We start from the raw sequence: 21,648 nt of genomic DNA, 5'->3' as shown, positions 1-21,648 counted from the left end.
AAGTGTTCTATAGTTTTTAGGGTATATATCTTTTACCTCTTTGGTTAGGTTTATTCCTAGGTATCTTATGCTTTTGGGTGCAATTGTAAATGGGATTGACTCCTTAATTTCTCTTTCTTCAGTCTCATTGTTAGTGTATAGAAATGCCATTGATTTCTGGGCATTGATTTTGTATCCTGCCACGCTACCAAATTGCTGTATGAGTTCTAGCAATCTGGGGGTGGAGGCTTTTGGGTTTTCTATGTAGAGTATCATGTCATCGGCGAAGAGGGAGAGTTTGACTTCTTCTTTGCCAATTTGAATGCCTTTAATGTCTTTTTGTTGTCTGATTGCTGAGGCGAGGACTTCCAGAACTATGTTGAACAGCAGTGGTGAGAGTGGACATCCCTGTCTTGTTCCTGATCTTAGGGGAAAGGCTCCCAGTGCTTCCCCATTGAGAATGATATTTGCTGTGGGCTTTTCGTAGATGGCTTTTAAGATGTCGAGGAAAGTTCCCTCTATCCCAACACTCTGAAGGGTTTTGATCAGGAATGGATGCTGTATTTTGTCAAATGCTTTCTCTGCATCTAATGAGAGTATCATATGGTTCTTGGTTTTTCTCTTGCTGATATGATGAATCACATTGATGGTTTTACGAGTGTTGAACCAGCCTTGTGTCCCAGGGATAAATCCTACTTGGTCATGGTGAATAATTTTCTTAATGTGTTGTTGGATCCTATTGGCTAGTATCTTGTTGAGAATTTTTGCATCCATGTTCATCAGGGATATTGGTCTGTAATTCTCCTTTTTGGTGGGGTCTTTGTCTGGTTTCGGAATTAAGGTGATGCTGGCCTCATAGAACGAATTTGGAAGTACTCCATCTCTTTCTATCTTTCCAAACAGCTTTAGTAGAATAGGTATGATTTCTTCTTTAAACGTTTGATAGAATTCCCCTGGGAAGCCATCTGGCCCTGGACTCTTGTGTCTTGGGAGGTTTTTGATGACTGCTTCAATTTCCTCCCTGGTTATTGGCCTGTTCAGGTTTTCTATTTCTTCCTGCTCCAGTTTTGGTAGTTTGTGGCTTTCCAGGAATGCGTCCATTTCTTCTAGATTTCCTAATTTATTGGCGTACAGCTGTTCATAATATGTTTTTAAAATCGTTTGTATTTCCTTGGTGTTGGTAGTGATGTCCCCTTTCTCATTCATGATTTTATTAATTTGAGTCTTCTCTCTCTTCTTTTTAATAAGGTTGGCTAATGGTTTATCTATCTTATTAATTCTTTCAAAGAACCAACTCCTGGTTCTGTTGATCTGTTCCACAGTTCTTTTGGTCTCGATATCATTGAGTTCTGCTCGAATTTTAATTAACTCTCTTCTTCTGCTGGGGGTGGGGTCTATTTGTTGCTTTTTCTCTAGTTCCTTTATGTGTAAGGTGAGCTTTTGAATTTGAGATCTTTCCAGTTTTTGAATGTATGCTTGGTTTTAGAAGGTTTTAACTTCCGCCATTGTACAAGAAAATGAGGCAGAGAAAACAAAAAACACAAAACAAAAAAACATATATTGTATATTTCCCAAAATTAAATTGAATATGTTGAAGGGAATCCAGAAGTGGAAAATATATCTAAGACATGTAATTGTAGAAATATGAAAGTCAAAAAAGAAGAAACTTAAAAATGAAGAGGTGGTAAAATACTGTAATTAAGGTGGAAAAAGAGAAAAAATATTGGAAATCTTTATAAAAAATTGGATATAAAAACAAGTTGTACTGGAAAGAGGGGGAAAAGGGGGGTACCCCCTAGTTCTATATACTATAAATCCCTCAACTTCCCCTGGAGCTTTCCACCACTGCTTGGTCAAGAACTCTCTCTTTCCGTGTCCTTCCAGCTGGTTTTCTGGGGGGAGAGGTGTGCTGTGTTCTCAGGTGTCTGTGCCTGGACGGAGCTGCCCCACTCTCTGCTGGGTGCACTGCTCAGTGGGAGCTGTTTACCCCGTGAGGGCTTTGTCCCATGGCGGCCCCGCCACTTCCAGGCACAGGGCAACACTAGGAGGAACAACCACACTGGTGGCGGCCAGCTCTCCAGCTCTGGATTCCGCTCGCGCAGTAACTACCACAGTCTCCCAGTCTGCAGGGGCCTGGATGCTCCAGGGTTGGGGAGCACTGATCTGCACAGCTGGGGGCGCCCAGCGGCAGGAGCATCCTTGCTGTCTTGTGTCCTCCCCGCCTCCGCCCGTCCCGGGGGTGGGGGAAGCACAGGGCTGTGTCTCCGGCGCCCTGGGCTCCGGGGCCTGTGCTTCTGGAATCGCTCCCCCGCCCGGCAGCCTCCTCCGCGCAGAGCCGCTGCTTGAGCTTTTCCCGAGGCCCCGCCGGCATGCGCTCCAGCCCTTGACCGAGATCGGCCCAAGGAGTGCGGCGCGCTCTCCTCCGGGGCAGCACTTCCTCTATTAGTGACTCCGGGAGACTGGAGGCTCCCCTGCCCCTCCTGTGGTTCTGTCCGATTTCCCTGCTAAGCGCCTTTCCATCGGAGAAGAATCTGGTGCGGATTTTTAAAATTCCTGCTTCTCCGGGACTGGGCTTTTCTGACCCGGAGGCCTTCGCGGTGGGGCCTTAGCCCGGCTCCTCACGGGGCCCCTTCCCCACTGGATTCTTTTTTATTTTATTTTTTCCACCTTCCTACCTTGCTAGAAGCAAAAAACCCTTCTCTCTGTATTGTTCAGGCTGTTGTCTCTTTAAATCTCAGGTCGAATTTGTAGGTGTTTAGGATGATTTGAAAGTTATCTAGGTAAGTTGGTGGGACCAGGTGACTTGGGGACACTTCTCTTTGTTGTGCCCAAGATTGCGAATCCGAGCAACCACCAAGGAGCTGACACTGATGCAAACACATGAGGATTTATTAACAAGCCTGAGCTTGGGTCCAAGTATACCCGACACAGCAGAGCAGGGACTTGGACCCCAAGGTGGGTTCCAGCTTAGTTTTATGGGCTGGTCTAGGGGACCTCCAGAAGGCGTGGAGGAATTTCTCAAGTTCTGTTTACATTCTGATATGGGGCTTTCCCTGCCGAGGACATTCTGCAGTTTTTCCTGTAAAGTTCAGCTCTTATTCACAGGGGCCTAAGATGGTTGTACTTGTGCTAATGCTAAACTGAGGTGGAATGGCCTTAATTTTTCTCAGCCTACACATTTCCCCCTCTCAGAGGAACCTAAGGAAGGACCCAATCATGGGTCCAGGTTGGTCTCAGAGTGAGCCAGTGGGAATGATTAAACCAGGATTCAAACCAACCCTGTTGCTGTTCTCGCTCCCGTTTACGTCTAGCCAAACCTTTTCAGACTTTTGCCATGGATTCCCGGACTATTCCTGAGTGGTCAGTAAAGAAGCAACACTCCTTATTTGGGGCAGCACACAACTCCCCCTTGCTTGCAAAAGCCTCTCTACAGTTAAGATGGTCCCATCTTTTTAAACCATAAATTGATGGGATGAGCACTGGGTGTTATTATATATGTCGGCAAATTGAACACCAATAAAAAATAAATGAAAAAAAAAGCAAGGCTGAATTGGGTGCATATTTTTAAATGGCTAATGGGGATTGGTTCTGGCATGAAGAGGACAGAGCATAAGCAACACTAGTGGGGTAAGTGAGAACGGCGCAGTCTTAGCTTTAGGGGATTGTCCTTGTCTGGTTGGCCTTTCCATTCTGGAACAAAGTCCTTGAGAACGGAGTGTGGGTCAGCTGACTGGATGTGGGTGTAGTGGACCCAGGGAGTAATCCCATTGACCTTGAGAGCAGTGGGAGTGGTCAGGATCACGATGTAGGGTCCCTTCCAGCGAGGTTGAAGTGTCTGGTGTTGATATCTCCGCATGTACACCCAGTCACCTGGCCAGTATTGATGGGGGCCCGGGGTGGCCCAGTCTCGTAGAGGGCCCTCAGCTTAGGCCACACCTGCTCATGGGTTCGTTGTGACATTTGGAGGGAGAAAAGGAGTTGGTGATCATCAACTTCAGCAAGCACCTCAGGTCTTAAATTGGGGATAATAGGTGGAGGAATACCGAACATGATCTCCTAGGGAGTCAGTCCCATCTTATATGGGAGGAGAGTCACCCAGTCCCCGCCAGTCTCCAGGGCTAATTTAGTTAAGGTCTCCTTTAATGTTCTGTTCATCCTCTCTACCTGTCCTAAGCTCTGGGGCCTATATGCACAATGTAATTTCCAATCTGCCCCAAGTACTAGTGCCACTCCCTGTGTTACCTTAGAGACGAATCCTGGGCCGTTGTCTGATCCAATCTTAACAGGAAAACCATACCTCAGTAAGATGTCTTCCAGCAGTTTCTTGGTCACAGCCTGTGCTGTTTCATGTTTGGTGGGAAATGCCACTGTCCATCCTGAAAAACTATCTACAAACACTAGTAAATACCTGCATCCATATTTTCCAGGTTTTACCTCAGTGAAGTCCACTTCCCAGTAGGCTCCTGGGCGTCCCCCCGGAGCCGGGTGCCCGAGTTAGATCCATGGGCAGAAGCATTAGTTAATAGGTATGCATGGCAGCTCGCCACAATCTGCTCGATCTTTGTTCGAGAGTCTTTAATGGTGATCTTTGCATGTCGTATGAGGTCTTCCATCTTCCTTGTCCCCATAGGAGTACTCCGATGCATTCTGATAGGACTCACCGTCCTAGTTCCTCTGGCAGGATGATGCTGGAGTCTGCGGCCCTCCACTAGCCATGCAAGCACTGGGTCACAGGCAAGCGTTTGATACAGTGTAAGTCAGCACCAGTATAGTTGGGGGTGTCTGGCAGGGTCTGTGCCCCCAGATTGGGTCTCCGTTTCCACAGTTACAGCTGCCTCCGTGTATCTGATTCCCTCTCAGACGAAACTGCTGTCGTCCGTGTACCAGGTGACGTCCCCATTCGGCAGTGGCTGGTCCTGGGGATCAGCTCTGATTCCGTGTACCTGTGCCAAAATTTCTTGACAGTCATGCAGACAGGGGTCCCAGTCTGGGTTAGGGAGAAGAGAGGCATGGGGTATTGGCGGCCCCTGACAGGGTCTGTCCTCAGCTTTAGTTCTTTGTATATGGCTGGTCGGTGCCAGGCCAGCCCAGTTCCCCCAGCTTCTGCCCACACTTGGGTAAATTCCTGCAGGCAATGGTCAATGTCAGTCATTGGGGTTGAGGGCATTTGGTGGAGATGATATTTGTCTTCTAAACTCAGGACAAGCACCTGAATCGGGTGCCCCTCTTTGTTTAGGATTTTTGCCCCTTTGGGATGGAAGTGAATTTGTGCCCCCATATTGGTGAGCAAATCCTGACCTATCAACGGGTAGGGACACTTAGGGGTGACCATGAAGGAATGGGATACCCTGCCCATGCCAAGATCCACAGTTCTTCGGATAGTCCATGAGTACTGTTGGCGCCCGTGGCCCCTTGCACCCATGAAGTCTTGTTTGCCAATTTCCCTTGGGGTTGTAATAAAACCGAATGTTGTGCCCCAGTGTCCACTAGGAATTCAATGGGTTGCCCCTCCACTCTGAGAGTTACCCTGGGCTTGTGCAGGGGTGCCGAAACCCGACTCCCCTAGTCATCCAGGTCCTCCATCTCCAAGATCTTGGCAGGGGCCTTAGGTCTTTTGTTAAGACAGTCTTTCACCCAGTGGTCCTCTTCTTGCAATAAGTACATTGGTTTTTGTTCAGTTTAGGGCGCTCCCGACAGGGACCAGGGCCATCCTCCTTACCTGTCCCTGAAGCCAGCTTCTTGAGGTGCCTCTGTCTTTCCCGTGGGTCGTCCATGGTTGTGGCCAGCAAGATCTTGGCCAGGCTTCAGGTCTGCTGGTCACTTAGTTAGGTTTGCTGCTCTTCTGGACTTTTCTATTATTATAGACTCTTTCTGCTACTATTACTAAGTCCTGCAAGCTCTTCTCTCCTAGTATTCTCTCTAAGAAGGCTGCTGGACTCTCGTCCTTACCCTGTCTTGCAGAACCATACCTCGGCCAGATTGGTAGGCTTGCACGCAGCAGCCTGCAGACCTGCCACTGGAAAGTCTGGCGGTGGACCCAGAGTCTCTCCTTACCTTCAGCCGAGTTGTGCGCTTTGGGGGGTAAAAATGGTTTTAGCCAGGGAGGGGAATTCTTGCTCATGTCCTGCCAGACCAGGATGTAGGACACCTGGTCAGGGTGGCCGTCCGGTTTGTCCCTGAAGATCACGGCCTTAACCTGTAAGATAATAGGTAGGTGGAAAGTTCCTTCTCGGGGCCACCCCACCCCAAAGGTTGGCCATTCTGACATGTAGAAAGTTTGAAATTTCCCTCTCCTTATGTGAACAGTTATGACAGTTAACAAAGACACAGTAACACAGACAAATGCACAGTTGGCAAGGGCATAGTAGCACAGACAAACGTTCCAGTGCGGCCGCGGAGACAAAACAGAAAGTAACCTGAAGGGCTGGCAGCCCGCCCTCCTTACAGATGAGTACCCGTCCTCCAGGCGGGGGCAAGGGACGTCTCCTCAAGACCCTCAGTCAATGGCCCGCCAGCGCGTCCGCCTAAGCCAATGTCGACCCAATACAGATTGGAATTCCTACAGGTAAAAGTACAGTGTAGAGTTCTCAGAAAATATGCGCACAAAAAGTGGAAACAGTTGAGTGCACTCACCATGTGTGAAACCCTCCGGATGGGGTCCTGGGGGTCTCTCGGATCCCGGACGAGCTCCCAAATGTTGTGCCCAAGATTGTGAATCCGAGAAACCACCAAGGAGCCGACACCGATGCAAACACATGAGGATTTATTAACAAACTTGAGCTTGGGTCCACGTATACCCGACACAGCGGAGCAGGGACTTGGACTCCAAGGTGGGTTCCAGCTTAGTTTTATGGGCTGGTCTAGGGGACTTCCAGAAGGGTTGGAGGAATTTCTCAAGTTCTGTTTACATTCTGATATGGGGCTTTCCCTGCCGAGGACATTCTGCAGTTTTTCCTGTAAAGTTCAGCTCTTATTCACAGGGGCCTAAGATGGCTGTACTTGTGCTAATGCTAAACTGAGGTGGAATGGCCTTAATTTTTCTTGGCCTCCATAATCTTCCGCCATCTTGCCCCACCCACTCAAGACTTCAGATTTTATTTATTTTATTCATGAGAGACACACCGAGAGAGGAGCAGAGACTTAGGCAGAGGGAGAAGCAGGCTCCATGCAGGGAGCCCGATGGTGGGACTTGATCCTGGGACTCTGAGATTACACCCTGAGCCAAAGAGAGATGCTCACCATTGAGCAACCCAGGCGTCCCGGATATCAACAATTTTTATAGGTCATTTATTGAGCATTCACTCTACTCAGCACTCTACATGCATTATCTCATGCAATCTTTCTGATAACCCTAGAATGTAAGTATGATTATTCCCATTTAATCTAGAACCAAATCAAGGCTTATGGTTACTAATATTCTGAACCCAATTTCAATGTATGTGGGTTTTTCCACACTACCAAGCAATTCTGTAACACCAGCTGAGTTTCCTACAACTTGGTTCAATTCTGACCCTATCTACTTGAAGATAGTATCAGATCCCACACGTTATGGGCTCAGTCCCACAAGACTCCTCCCTTGCCTCATTTGAAAGTCCAGGTTGTCCCCTGTGCTTTTGACCCTCTGACTGTAGGTTGGAGACTCCAGTGGCCCCCTCATTGGGCTTGGTTAATTTGCTAGGGCAGCTCACAGAATACACAGAAATATTTTACTTACTAGATTATTACCAATTTGTTACAAAAGTATATAACTCAGGAACAGCCAGATGGAAGAATTGCATAGGACAAAGTATGGGAAGGGGCAGGGAGCTTCCATATCCTCTCCCAGCCCACTGCTCTTCCAGTACTTCCACATGACCATCAACCCAGAAGCTCTCTGAACCTGTCCTTTTGGAGTTTTTCTATGGAGGTTTCATTACAGAGGCATGATTGATGAAATCATTGGCCATTAGTGATTGATTCAACCTCCAACCCTACCCCTCTCCAGAGCTCAGAGGGGTGGGACTAAAAGTCCCAAACCTCTAACTACATGATTGGTTCTCCTGGCAACCAGCCCCCAACCTTAGGTGTGGTCCAAAAGTCACCTCATTAATGTAGCAAATGACACCTTTATTGGTCTTATCACTTAGAAAATTCTGAGAGTTTTAGAAGCTCTGTGTCAGAAACAGAACACATACCAAGTCTGTAATTCTTTTTTTTTTTAAACATTTTTTTTAATCTTTATTTATTTATGATAGTCACAGAGAGAGAGAAAGAGGCAGAGACATAGGCAGAGGGAGAAGCAGGCTCCATGCACCGGGAGCCCGATGTGGGATTCGATCCTGGGTCTCCAGGATCACGCCCTGGGCCAAAGGCAGGCGCCAAACCGCTGCGCCACCCAGGGATCCCCAAGTCTGTAATTCTTATTTTAAATCACAACATCACAGCTATATAGCCAGGAAGTGGCAGGACTGGGAATCAAACCTCTCTGATTCCAGAACATACACCCCTAATTGCTAAGATCTACCAGGGAGCTGGCTGGAAGGAGAGACCTATGAATAAAGGACACCTCATTTAGAATGGAGCTGATAAGCCAGAAGTGAAAACTCTCATGCTCTACTGAGACAGGGAAACTAAAGGGACCCCACAAAAAAGTGTTTTTTGCTCCTTTTCCTGCTTCTAGCCCTAGTACCTACACCCACACCTCACACACGCCTTATAGAACAGATAATATATGTCCTTCTTGTAAAAGTCAAGGACTTAATAATCTCTTCGGAGTCTTCCAGCACAACAGTTAACATCTAAGGAGTGACCAAGTGGGATTATCATGAATATTTTCCAAGATCACTGATTCAGCAAGACCCCTGGCCCAAGAACATAAGTGACTTATGGAAAACATGTAAACACTGACTTTTGTTCCTGGATTCCTGAGAAATGTGCACTGACCATTGTCCTCAATAAAAACTCCATGCCCCAAGCAGAGAAGGAGACTCTTCTTTCCTGAGTCTCCCAAATGCTCTGTCTCCATACCTACACTATATCTTCAATAAATTCTGCTCTCACTTCCTCTCAGCTCATGTTTATTTCTATTCTGCATGAAACCAAGGACACTCTTGGCTGGTCCTTTGGGACCCCCTCTGGGGTCCTCAGACCCAGCCAGCCTCTATCAATACCACTCATCTTCAATTGCAGACCCCAACAGGAAGGAGACTGCTTTTCTCCAGCAGGAGAAAGGAAGAATTTCTTCTTGAGCAGCAACAAGCTCAGCCCAGTAAGAAAATATCACAACTCAGCTGATGAGAAATCATTACCACTCTAGCTTTCCTCCAATGGACAATTGAAAGAGACCTACAACTACCTCCATTTTGATCTCAGTCTGTACTTTCTAATTAAGTTCTTCTTTCCAGCTTTTCTTCTAACTCGGGGAAAAGACCAAGTGGGGCAGAACATACTGTAATTGGAACCAAAACTACTCTCTCAAGCCATAGTGTCTGTCCCAACATCAGCAAGACCCTACATGATTGATTCCAAAACTGTGATTGACCTGACATTTACTGCCTAGCTGCATATGCCCACTGACCTTTGTCCCATTTTTCCTTATATAAAATCTAGAAGTAGTTTCAGCACTTTGGAGACAGTCTTTGAGACATTAGTCCACTGTCTTCCTGGCATTGGCCTCACTGAACCAAATTCCTTTCTTGTTTCACCATCACTCATCTCTATGCTTTTGGATTTTGTCATTGGCAAGTGGCCAAGCCTGGTCTGTTTGGAACCTCCAGAGCCAAGTGCTCTTGCATTCCTGTGCTCTGATTACATGATCATTCAGAAGACAACCTCCCAGAATCTTCTTTTTCTCCTTAAAGTAATGTTCCTTCTCCTTTGATCTCTGGACTTGCCTCTGGTTTGCTATAGCTACTGTACCCTGAATTGCAATTCCTCTGCTATTCCTGAATAAACCCATTTTGCTGGAAAAATAGCTGGCTGCTTTACTTTTAAGTTTGGCATTATGGTGCATGGTGCCTGGCAGAGCTCCCTGGCTTAAAGGGCCAGAAGTGGAACAGATGGTTATTAGATGCTGGAAATATTTTTATCATGTCAGACTGGTGAGGTTGGAATGTGGTGAGATCATCCACTTGTGGCAGGGCCAGGAAGAGAGCTTCTAGGACCCAGGAAGAGCTGAGAACCTGAGCTAGGAAAGACCTGAGCATTCTCCAGCTTCAGAGTATATTGTAATATTTGTTCTATAAATGGACTGAGAAACATTTGGGTCCTATGAAATAGGAATAAGTGGGCAGGCTCCTCAGGAACTTGGGCTTCTGAAAGTGAATAAACTACATCTTTTGGCTATCTCAGTAGGCAAGAGGGAATGAGATGAGGAAAAAGCTGTCACAGAAGTCATGTGCCTTCCTATAAGCCAGAACAATAGGCAGCAAACCTGACTTTCTCCAAAGAGGATAAACTACCTTAATTTGCAACTAGTGACTGGTTCAGACAAAGTGGATAAAACTCATCTTTATTTTCTTTAAACATGTAAAGCTACATGATGCTATATGATATATTGATTCATTTTCTCTCACCACTCTTTACCTACTGTGCCCCACTAGATACTTTATGGTGGCAGATCTCTTTCATTGTTATAGCATTATGCCTTGAATACTGCCTAGCACGTTGTAGGTCTTCAATAAGTATCTGTTGAATGAATGAAGAAACAGAGGAATGGATTTTGGAGGAGGGAGGACAGGGTCCCATAGTCATAGAAATACTTATAAGGAACAAAGAATAGTTAGGAACGTAGACTGGCACTAAACTATTTTGCTTCAAATCCCATCTCTGCCACTTATTAACTATGTGACCTCGGGTAAGTTGTTTAACTTGTACGTTAAATTCCCAATCTGGAAATGGGGTAATTAGTATCTATTTCATAGGGTTTTTGACAGTATTGAATGGGCTAATAGGTGTAAAACACTTAGAATAGTGCCTGACACAAAATAAAAGCAATATAAACGTTTGCTATAATAACTATTATTATTTTCAAAAGGTTAGTGCAGGAAAATAAGTACATGGAAGCAGGCAGGTTAACATTCTCCAAGTAGTTGCTATATTCCAGAAACTCTTTTCTATGAATTACTTCACTACTTTGTTGAATCCTCACTATAAGGTTATGAGATAGGTGGAATTATTATTCAGTGTTATAGATGAGAACACTGCATCCCAAATCATGCAAAGCTGAAACCAAAACCTTGTACTGTGCCCAGGTGCTTCTCATTTTAGAGTACTAACTGCAAGCGCCAGATCATAAGAAGGGGCTGTATATGTTTTTATTTATAATTTTATTCTCAGCTGCTAGTAAACAGTGGGTACTCAAAAATGGTTCATGGATTTAAATGGATGATAAAAAATAAATGTTTTTAAGAGCAGTAGAAAGGGAAATTCCAACTAAAAACTAGGGAAGAGCCTAGGCAAGCTATGGAGGCTGCCGGTCTGAAGTAGAACCAGAGCAGACCAGACCAGAGTGGGCAAACTGAGCCTGCCCACACTGCAATGCAGACAGCCCCTGGTTGTTACAGTGCCCTGAGGAAGCCACTTTGGGTTCCTGGTCTGTGGCTAGAGATTACAATTATTTTTCTTAATTAAAAAGAAAATATAAGTATATGAAATACATTATCATTTTCAAAATGCACACAATAAGATTCAGGGAAAAAATGGTAGAGTAGGAGGACCCTATGCTCACCTCATCTCATGGACATAACTATATAATGCCCACATCAACAAAACTAAAAGGCAACCTATGGAATGGGAGAAGATATTTGCAAATTACATATCAGATTAAAGACTAGTACCCAATATCTATAAATAAATTACCAAACTCAACACCCAAGAAACAATCCAGTCCAGAAACAGGCAGAAGACATGAACAGGTGTTTCTCCAAAGAAGACATACACATGACCAACAGAAACATGAAAAAATGCTCCATATCACTTGTTCATCAGAAAAATACAAATCAAAATCATAATGAAGTACTACTTTATGGCTACAATTAACAAGACAGGAAACAATAAATGTTGGCAAGGATGTGGAGAAAAGGGAACCCTCTTATACTGTTAGTGGGACTGCAAGCTGGTACAGCCACTCTAGAAAATAGTAATGGAGTTGCTTCAAGAAGTTAAAACTAGAGCTACCCTATGACCCAGCAACTGCACTACAGTATATTTTACCCCAAAGATACAGATATAGTGAAACAATGGGGCACTTACACCCCAATGTTTATAGCAGCAATGTCCATGGTAGCCAAACTGTGGAAGGAGCTGAGATGTCCTTTGATAGATGAATGGATAAAGAAGATGTATGTATACACACACACACACACGCACACATATATATACACATACACATACACACACAGTAGAATATTGCTCAACTATTAGAAAGGATGAATACGTACCATTTACATTCACATGGATGGAACTGGAGGGTATTATACTAAGTGAAAGAAGTTAATTGGAGAAAGACAATTATCATATGGTTTCACTCATATGTGGAATAAAAATATACTGCAGAGGATCATAAGGGAAGGGAGGGAAAATTGAGTGGAAAGAAATCAGAGAGGGAGACAAACCAGGAGAGACTCTTAGTTCTGGGAAACAGACTGGGGGTAGCTGAAGGGGAGGCGGGTGGGGAATGGGGTGACTGGGTAATAGGCATTAAGGAGGGCACATGATGTGGTGAGTACTGGATGTTATATGCCTGTATATATAATTCACTGATGAATTATTGAACACTATATCTGAAACCGATGATGTACTATATGTTGATTAATTGAATTTAAATAAAAAGGGGGGGGGACACCTGTGTGGCTTAGTGGTTGAGCATCTGCCTTTGGCTCAGGTAGTGATCCCGCGTTCCTGGGATCTAGTTCCACATCAGACTCCCTGCCGGAAGCCTGCTTCTCCCTCTGCCTATGTCTCTGCCTTTCTCTGTGTGTCTCTCATGAATAAATAAATAAAATCTTTAAAAAAATAAGAAATCAAAGAAAAAAAAAAGATTACATGGAAACAAATGTAAATGAAAACACAACGGTCCAAAACCTTTGTGATAGAAGTTTATCAATTTTGTTGTATCTTTCCAAAGAACCAGCTCCTGGTTTCTATATCATGTATTTCTGCTCTATTCTATATTATTCCCTTCCTTCTGCTGGCTTGGGGTCTTGTTTGTCCTTCTTTTTCTAGTTTATTTAAGTATTAAGTATAAGATTAGGTTGTCCATTTGAGATTTTTCCCTCTTGAGATTAGCCTGTATTGATTGTGGTGAATGAGTTTTTAATGTATTGTGGAATTCAATTTGCTAGTATTTTGTTGCAGTTTTTGCATTTATGTTCATCAGAGATATTGGCATATAGTTCTCCTTTTTTATGGTGTCTTTCTCTGGTTTTGTTATTATGGTGATACTGGTCTCCTAAAATGGGTTTGGAAGTTTTCTTTCCTTTTCAATTTTTTGGAATAGCTTGAGAAGTATAGGTATTAACTCTTCTTTAAATGTTTGATACAATTCACTTGTGAAGCATTCTGGATCTGGACTTTTCTTTGTTGAGAGTGTTTTGATTTTTTTTTTTTTAAACGACCTAATTTACAGCATACCTTTGACTTTTCTCAATACTCTACCCCTGCCTTATTTTACCTGACTTTGCCCTTGCTTGCATCTTGACCCATGATCCCTCCACCAGAATCATTCTCTCCCAGTTTGATGACCCATGACATGGATCCTAGTGCTTCTGAGTTATTCTGAGTTAATCTGGTGCAAGGTGTCTTCCTCTATTCTAAATTTTTTTTTAATTTTTTATTTATTTATGATAGTCACAGAGAGAGAGAGAGAGGCAGAGACACAGGCGGAGGGAGAAGCAGGCTCCATGCACCGGGAGCCTGATGTGGGATTCGATCCCGGGTCTCTAGGATCGCGCCCTGGGCCAAAGGCAGGCGCCAAACCGCTGCGCCACCCAGGGATCCCGTGTTTTGATTTTTTATTTCGTTTCATTGCTAGTAATCAGTCTGTTCAAATTTTCTATTTCTTCCAGCTTCAGTTTTGGTAATTTATATGTTTCTAGGAATTTATCAATTTCTTCTAGGTTGTACAATTTGTTGAGATATAATTTTTCTAATTTTTCATAATATTCTCTTAGAATCCTTTTCATTTCTGGGGTATTCGTTGTTATTTCTCCCCTCTCAGTGATTTGGTTTATTTAACTTCTCTTACTTTTTTTAGTGAATCTGGTTAGAAATTCATAGCAATACAGGCTAATCTCAAGAGGGAAAAATCTCAAATGGACAACCTAATCTTATACTTAATACTTAAATAAACTAGAAAAAGAAGGACAAACAAGACCCCAAGCCAGCAGAAGGAAGGGAATAATATAGAATAGAGCAGAAATACATGATATAGAAACTAAAAAATGATAGAAGAGATCAAAGAAACCAGGAGCTGGTTCTTTGGAAAGATACAACAAAATTGATAAACTTCTAACCAGATTCACTAAAAAAAGTAAGAGAAGTTAAATAAACCAAATCACTGAGAGGGGAGAAATAACAACGAATACCCCAGAAATGAAAAGGATTCTAAGAGAATATTATGAAAAATTATATCTCAACAAATTGTACAACCTAGAAGAAATTGATAAATTCCTAGAAACATATAAATTACCAAAACTGAAGCTGGAAGAAATAGAAAATTTGAACAGACTGATTACTAGCAATGAAACGAAATAAAAAATCAAAACACTCTCAACAAAGAAAAGTCCAGATCCAGAATGCTTCACAAGTGAATTGTATCAAACATTTAAAGAAGAGTTAATACCTATACTTCTCAAGCTATTCCAAAAAATTGAAAAGGAAAGAAAACTTCCAAACCCATTTTAGGAGACCAGTATCACCATAATAACAAAACCAGAGAAAGACACCATAAAAAAGGAGAACTATATGCCAATATCTCTGATGAACATAAATGCAAAAACTGCAACAAAATACTAGCAAATTGAATTCCACAATACATTAAAAACTCATTCACCACAATCAAATTGGATTTATTCCTGGATTGCAAGGGTGGTATAATATTTGCAAGTCAATCATGTGATACAGTAGGTAGCCTGCTTCTCTCTCTCCCTCTGCCACTGCCCCTGCTTGTGCTGTCTCACTCTGTCTCTCTCTCACACACGAATAAATAAATAAAATCTTTAAAATATTTTAAAAATTATTTGGACAAAGTTGGATGTTTAATCAACTGAGCCACCCAGACATCCCTCCAGACTTCAAGTTATATTGCAAAGCTATAGTAATCAAAACAGTATGGTACTGGCACAAAAATAGATACATAGTTCAATGGAACAGAATAAGAATCCCAGAAATAAACCCACAGCTGTATGGTCAATTAATGTTCAACAAAGGAAGCAAGAATATGAAATGGGAAAAAGTCTCTTTAACAAATGGTTTTGGGAAAACTGGACAGCTGTATGAAAAGAATGAAAATGGACCACTTTCTTATACCACACACAGAAATAAGTTCAAAATGGATTGAAGACCTAAATATGTGACCCGGAACTATAAAAATCCTAGAAGGGAGCACAAGCAGTAATTTTTCTATTAGCCATAACTACATTTTTCTAGAATGTCTCCTGAGACAAGGAAAATAAAAGCAAAAAGAAAAAAAACTACTGGGACTACATCAAAATAAAAACCTTCTGCACAGTGAAGGAAACAGTTATGAAAACCAGAAGGTAGCCAATGGAATGGGAGAAGATATTTGCAAATGACATATTGATAAAGGGTTAGTATCAAAAATGTGTAAAGAACTGATACAACTCTACACCCAAAAAACAAATAATCCAATTAAAAAATGGGCCAAAGACATGAGCAGATTTTCTCCAAGGATGATATCCACTTGGCAAATAGAGACCTGAAATGTATTCAATAGCACTCATCATCAGGGAAATGCAAATCAAAACTACAATGAGATATCACCTCACATCTGTCAGAATGGCTACAATAAAAGACACAAGAAATTACAAGCTGTTGGTGAGGATGTGAAGATAAAGGAATATTTGTGCACTGGTGGTGGGAATGCAAACTGATCCAGCCACTGTGGAAAACAGTAGGGAGGTTCCTCAAAAGTTAAAAATAGAACTACCCTAGGAATCAGTAATTGCACTACTGGGTATTTATCCAAAAAATTTAAAAAAAAACCACAAAAACTAATTCTTAGAGGTACATGTAGCCCTATGTTTACATATAGCCCTATGTTTATTACACCATTATTTACAATATCCAGATTATGGAAACAGCCCAAATGTCCCACCAATAGATGAATGGATAAAGAAGACATGGAGTATATATACAATGGAATTTTTTCATCCATAAAAAGGAATGAAATCTTGCCCATTGCAATGACATGGACAGAGCTAGGGAGTATAAATGCTAAGTGAAATAAGTCAGGTAGAGAAAGACAAATACCATATGATGTCACTCATATGTGGAATTTAAGAAACAAAGAGAATGAGCAAAGGAAAAAAGAGACAAACCAAGAAACAGACTCTTAACTATAGAGACTAATCTGATGGTTATCAGAGTGGAGATGAGGGGAATGGGTGAAACAGATGATGGGGGTTAAACAGTACACTTATAATGATGAACACTGAGTAATGTATAGAATTGTTAAATCACTATATTGTACACCTAAAACTAATATAACGTTGTGTGTGAGCATAATAGAAGTAAAATTAAAAACTTAATAGAAACTCACACAGTAAAGACAAAGCAAGAATTCTCTTTGACCTTCCTTTAACCATCAGGTTGATGTGCATCTCTTAGAAATTTTTCTATGAATTTGACTATATATGCAGAAATAGAAATATGTTTGACTTTGTGTTTTTTTCCACATAAATAAAATCCTACTGTATGTGTTACTGTATAGTTTGCTTCTTTTTCATTCAACAATTCATTAACATTGTTTTTCAGTGTTGGATCTATCTCCTTTTTCTTTCTTTCTTTTTTTCTTTTTCTCCCTAACTCCATCTTTCTCTCCCTCTTTCTTCTCTTCCTCCTTTCCTCTCCCTCACCCCTCTTTTCTTTCTTCATTACAAGCAGTTCTATACTGAACATCCTTGCAAATTACTGTTTCTGCTCACATGCAAGAATCTCTGAAGAGACTTGAAAGTAGAATTGTTTGGCTGAAGAATATTTTCCATTCAAATTTGGTAGATAACTGCCAAGTTATGTAATTAGAGTTTATGCAAATAGATATAAGAAATTAGTGCTCTCTGAACTCATTGTTCTCTCTGCTCTTGAATTATTTTTTGCCTATTTCTGTATTGTTTTTCCTTAGTTTCTCTGTGAAGTCACTTTTCAGAATTTTACACTATCTCAGCAAAGGTAGGAAGAAAAATTGCTCTGGTTACTAATAATTTCCAGGAAATTGGAGGCACCGAGGGTGCCCCTAGTGATTGTATGATAGTAATGCGGTCCTGACTGCCTGGGCTCCGCTTGGGAAACCTAACAATGGGATTTGTCAGGGGAGAGTCAGGGTGTCTGCAGTATTTATCCTTTCCAGCTTAGAATGTGCCTACATATGCTTTTCTTTTCTTTGGGAGTCTTGAAGAACGCTTCACCACGGGTTATCCTTTATCATCACCACCCCCAAATCAAGAAAAAGGGAAACCATGTATTTTACAGAGAATTGAGACATTTTGAAGAGCTAGTGTCATCTAGCCCTAAAACATACCCACAAGGTTTCTTCAAAATTTCGCCATAGATCTCTATTTATTCCTTCTTTTGCTTCAAATTATACCTGTATTTTCTAGAAGTTTGGCAGTCAAAATGATAGAAATAATAAATAAATAATACGTAATGTATAATTCATTTGTGGTTCTTTTTATGTTAGAATTTTTAACCAGTCTTAGAACAATTTTTTATTTTTAGTATTTTTATTTGCATATGCCTGACTACATTAGCATACATACTATTCATATATCCCTTAGTGTTTGCAAAGCACTTTCACATCTAACATTTCATTTACTATTTGCAGCAACCACTACTGTCCTTCATCTTATAGAAAATGAGGCTTAGGAGAGGTAGGTTACTTGCCTAAGGTCACATAGCATGTAAGTTACAGAGCCATGTTTAAACTCAGATCTACCTAGATCTATTTTCCTTGGCAATAATATTATCATATGTTGTCCTCTGAGTTTATAAGTTAATTCGATTTTTTTGGCCTGTAAATATAAATGTGATTTTGGTTATCTTTTTTTTTTTTTTGATCCTCTAAAGATGAGGAACCTGGGGTTCCATCTTGAGTTGCCTTGGCCTGATAAGCAATTTCTGGTGAGTAAGAGAAACAAATGGAAGATGAAGAGTGTCTGGTAGCTTGGTACCTGGATTTTGAAAGGAAGATTCCTCAGGTGTGACTGAGAAGACTGAGCTACTGTCTAGGAGTACATTCTGCCATTTACCATTGCCGTCAGCATACAAACCGTGCTGTTGGGCAATGCTGCAGCTGTTGAGGCTGGCTTTGTAGGTGACTGCTGCCTGCCTCTCCTGCTCAGAAGAAGACCTTCCTCTTGAATGGTGGCACACGTGGTGGAACTACTACCTGTGTATTTTTCTTGCCACTCAGAATAATGTCAAACTGAGGCTAAATGCTAGAGTGTCCCTAGAATTTTCTTTTCCATCTCTATAATATGTATAAGTAATATTTACTGAGTACTTACTACATTCTAGGTATTGTAGTAAAATTTTTACACATATGAACTCATGTAATCTTCATGATGAGGTAAGGATTATTATTATCAAATCCATTTTACAGATGAAGAAACTGATGCTCAGAGATGTGAAATAATGTTGAAAATCACAGAGCTATTGTGTGGCAGAATTGGGACAAAATTCCAAGTCTATCTAATTTTAAGTCTTTTATTCCTAACTTGTCGCGCGCGCTGGGGGCGACAACCGTCCAGGGATGAGGGTAAGGGAATGAGGAAAAGAAAAGAGACACAAACACAGTGGGAGCAGGAGGGACATATGGCCGGATTCAGCCACAATGCCAACTTTGTTTGTGTTACTCACTCTTTTATAGAGCAGGGTTGTATATTAAGCAGGATGTCCTAGGCTTAGTTCTTCAAACATGTCTTTTTACAACATATAGCGATAGTATGCGCCCTAGAATAGATAGCCAAGGTATGCGCCCTTAGATAGCAATGGTAAGCGTCCTTGATTCACAAGCCTTTAACAATAAGGGTGAGACAGGTCGGCTGCGGTTGGAAGAGTCACAGAGAGCCCTTGCTCAATCCATTAACCCCTTCCTGGCACGCAGCTCCCAACACTAACTACCACTACAAGCTTCTTAAAATGCTTCCCCCCCATTTAAATAACTCCTAAAAGGACACCCAAACTATAACAACAAAAGCTAAAATGGAATAGTAACAATGACTCTTTGGCATTAATGCTATCTTTTTGGCAATGTATAAATGGCTTCCAATTATGGATTAAAATATTGACTTTGGATTCTCCCACATTTGTGTCCAAATCTCAGTTCTGCCTTTTCTCTCTCTCTTGGTTCCCTTAACTGTAAAATGAAGATAATAATAATAGCTACCTTGATAGTGTAGTTGTGAAATAGAAATGAGTTAATATGTGTAAAGCATTTAGAACTGTCCCTGGCCCATAGGCAGAGCTATGTGCTATGTGACAAAGCTTTGTTATGAAAATATAAGAGAAATCTAGATACTTTGTTGCTTCCTTGGGTGAAGATGAGTCTTATCTAAATCAAAGGGAGCAGTGGAAATGGCAAAACTGTTTGTCTACAGGAAAAACAACTTTTACTCACTTGTGCCAGTTGAACCAATATGGGGTGTATTTGCAGCTACACCTTGTCAGTTATGGCCTGGGGCAGATTTATGGACCAATTATGCTTGTCCTCAGGCACTCTGTACATCATACTTTCTTTTTCTCCCCATGCCTCATCCACACCTGTGCCTGTGGAGGGAACCAAATACCCCTCACTTTCACTGAGGAGCCTAACTAGAAAACTTCCTCTGTGCAGTTGCTAACATTTGAACTGAGCCCTAGATATTTAGTCTAAACTCATGGTGGTATTTCAGGCATTGATCCCTGGGCACAAAAGGATTATTTAAACCTCAAGGCCTCAGGTACCTCTCAAACCATAGCAAATGGTTAAGTAAGCTGATTCCTTCTTTACTTCAGGCCTATACACGGTTCAGAGTATACATATTGTATGAGGCCCCCAAAGTTGCTTTCCTCTTGAATAGTAAAAAGAGATTTTTCCCTTTGCTTGTAGATGTGGTTCACAGAAGTCAAGATTTGGAAACACAGTCTAATCCATAGTATGAGACGTCAAGAGAATGAGATTACATTTGGCTTTGTAATTGTTTTCTTTATTAATTTTTAGTGAAATTTTTCCCTTCATTGTAATTAGACCTAATGATTAGAATCTCTAGTTTGCCCTTTAAGTACTAGCAAGTGTAAAAGTGTCTAGGATTGTGAAGAAAGCTGCAGTTTGAGTTGTTGGTGGAAAGGGCAGGTTTAGGCAGGCCCTCACCCTCTAGGGCTGTTGATTTAGAACAGGCATTAGGTGCCCAGAGAGACTTGGGAGAAAAGGTGCTTATAGGGGCCATTAATGAATCCATAGGGGAGACTTAATTATTTTTCTAATAATGTGGTCCATTTATTTTTAAGATCATTTGTGGGTTCCTTATATCTTCTACTTTGTTGTAGAAAGAAAGAAAAAGGAATATTTTTGTCCTTTCTCCTCCTTGGAGTTTGGAAAACTTTGTCTTGATGACATAAAGCCTCCAAAGTACAATAGCACTATAAGTATGGAAATGACCTTTAAAGACAAATAACTTGATATTATTAATATATAAGGAGCTCTTAGAAATTCATAAGAAAAATATGAACATTACAATAGACAAAAAGACAAAGGAAATGAACAATTTATACACACACAAAGACATAAAACAATGAAAGAAAAATGGCCAATAGTCATAATTTGAAGAACAATGAACTCCCATACTCTAATAATACCTAACACATTGACAGCAATTAAACAATTAAAAACAAATTATCATGGCCAGTGTGGGACAGTTTAAGGGAGAAACAGTTCTAGAGGAGTTATAAATTAGTCTGACCTTTCTAAAGGGCTGTTTGAGCATATAATACCAAAAGTTTTAATATGTGCATATCTTTTGACCTAGCATTTTCACTGTTAGGTATTTATCTTATGGAAATAATTAAGAATATGCAAAAAAGATTTAGCTACAGAAACACAGAAGCAAAAACTGAAAGCAACTAAATATCTAAAAATTGGAAACTGGTTAAATAAATTATGGTATAGGCATAGAATAGAGTAAGATACAAAGCTATATATACAAAGTGTGATCCCAATTTCATAAACATATATTAAAAGACAAGAAAAAAATACACTTATATGATTATCTCTGGGTGGTGGAATGACAGATAATCTTTACTTTCTTCTTTTCAGGCTTTTATGTCTTTTCCACATTTCATACAGTGAGTATGTGCTACTTTTATTTTTTTCTAAGATTTTATTTATTTATTCATGAAAGATACAGAGAAAGGCAGAGAGATAGGCAGAGGGAGAAGCAGGCTCCATGCAGGAAGCCCGATGTGGGACTCCATCCT

The sequence above is a fragment of the Vulpes lagopus genome, chromosome X, assembly GCF_018345385.1.
Source record: "Vulpes lagopus strain Blue_001 chromosome X, ASM1834538v1, whole genome shotgun sequence".
In the NCBI taxonomy this organism is placed as follows: Eukaryota; Metazoa; Chordata; class Mammalia; order Carnivora; family Canidae; genus Vulpes; species Vulpes lagopus.
The sequence above is the reverse complement of the archived record's forward strand: the minus strand, read 5'-3'. Positions refer to the sequence as shown.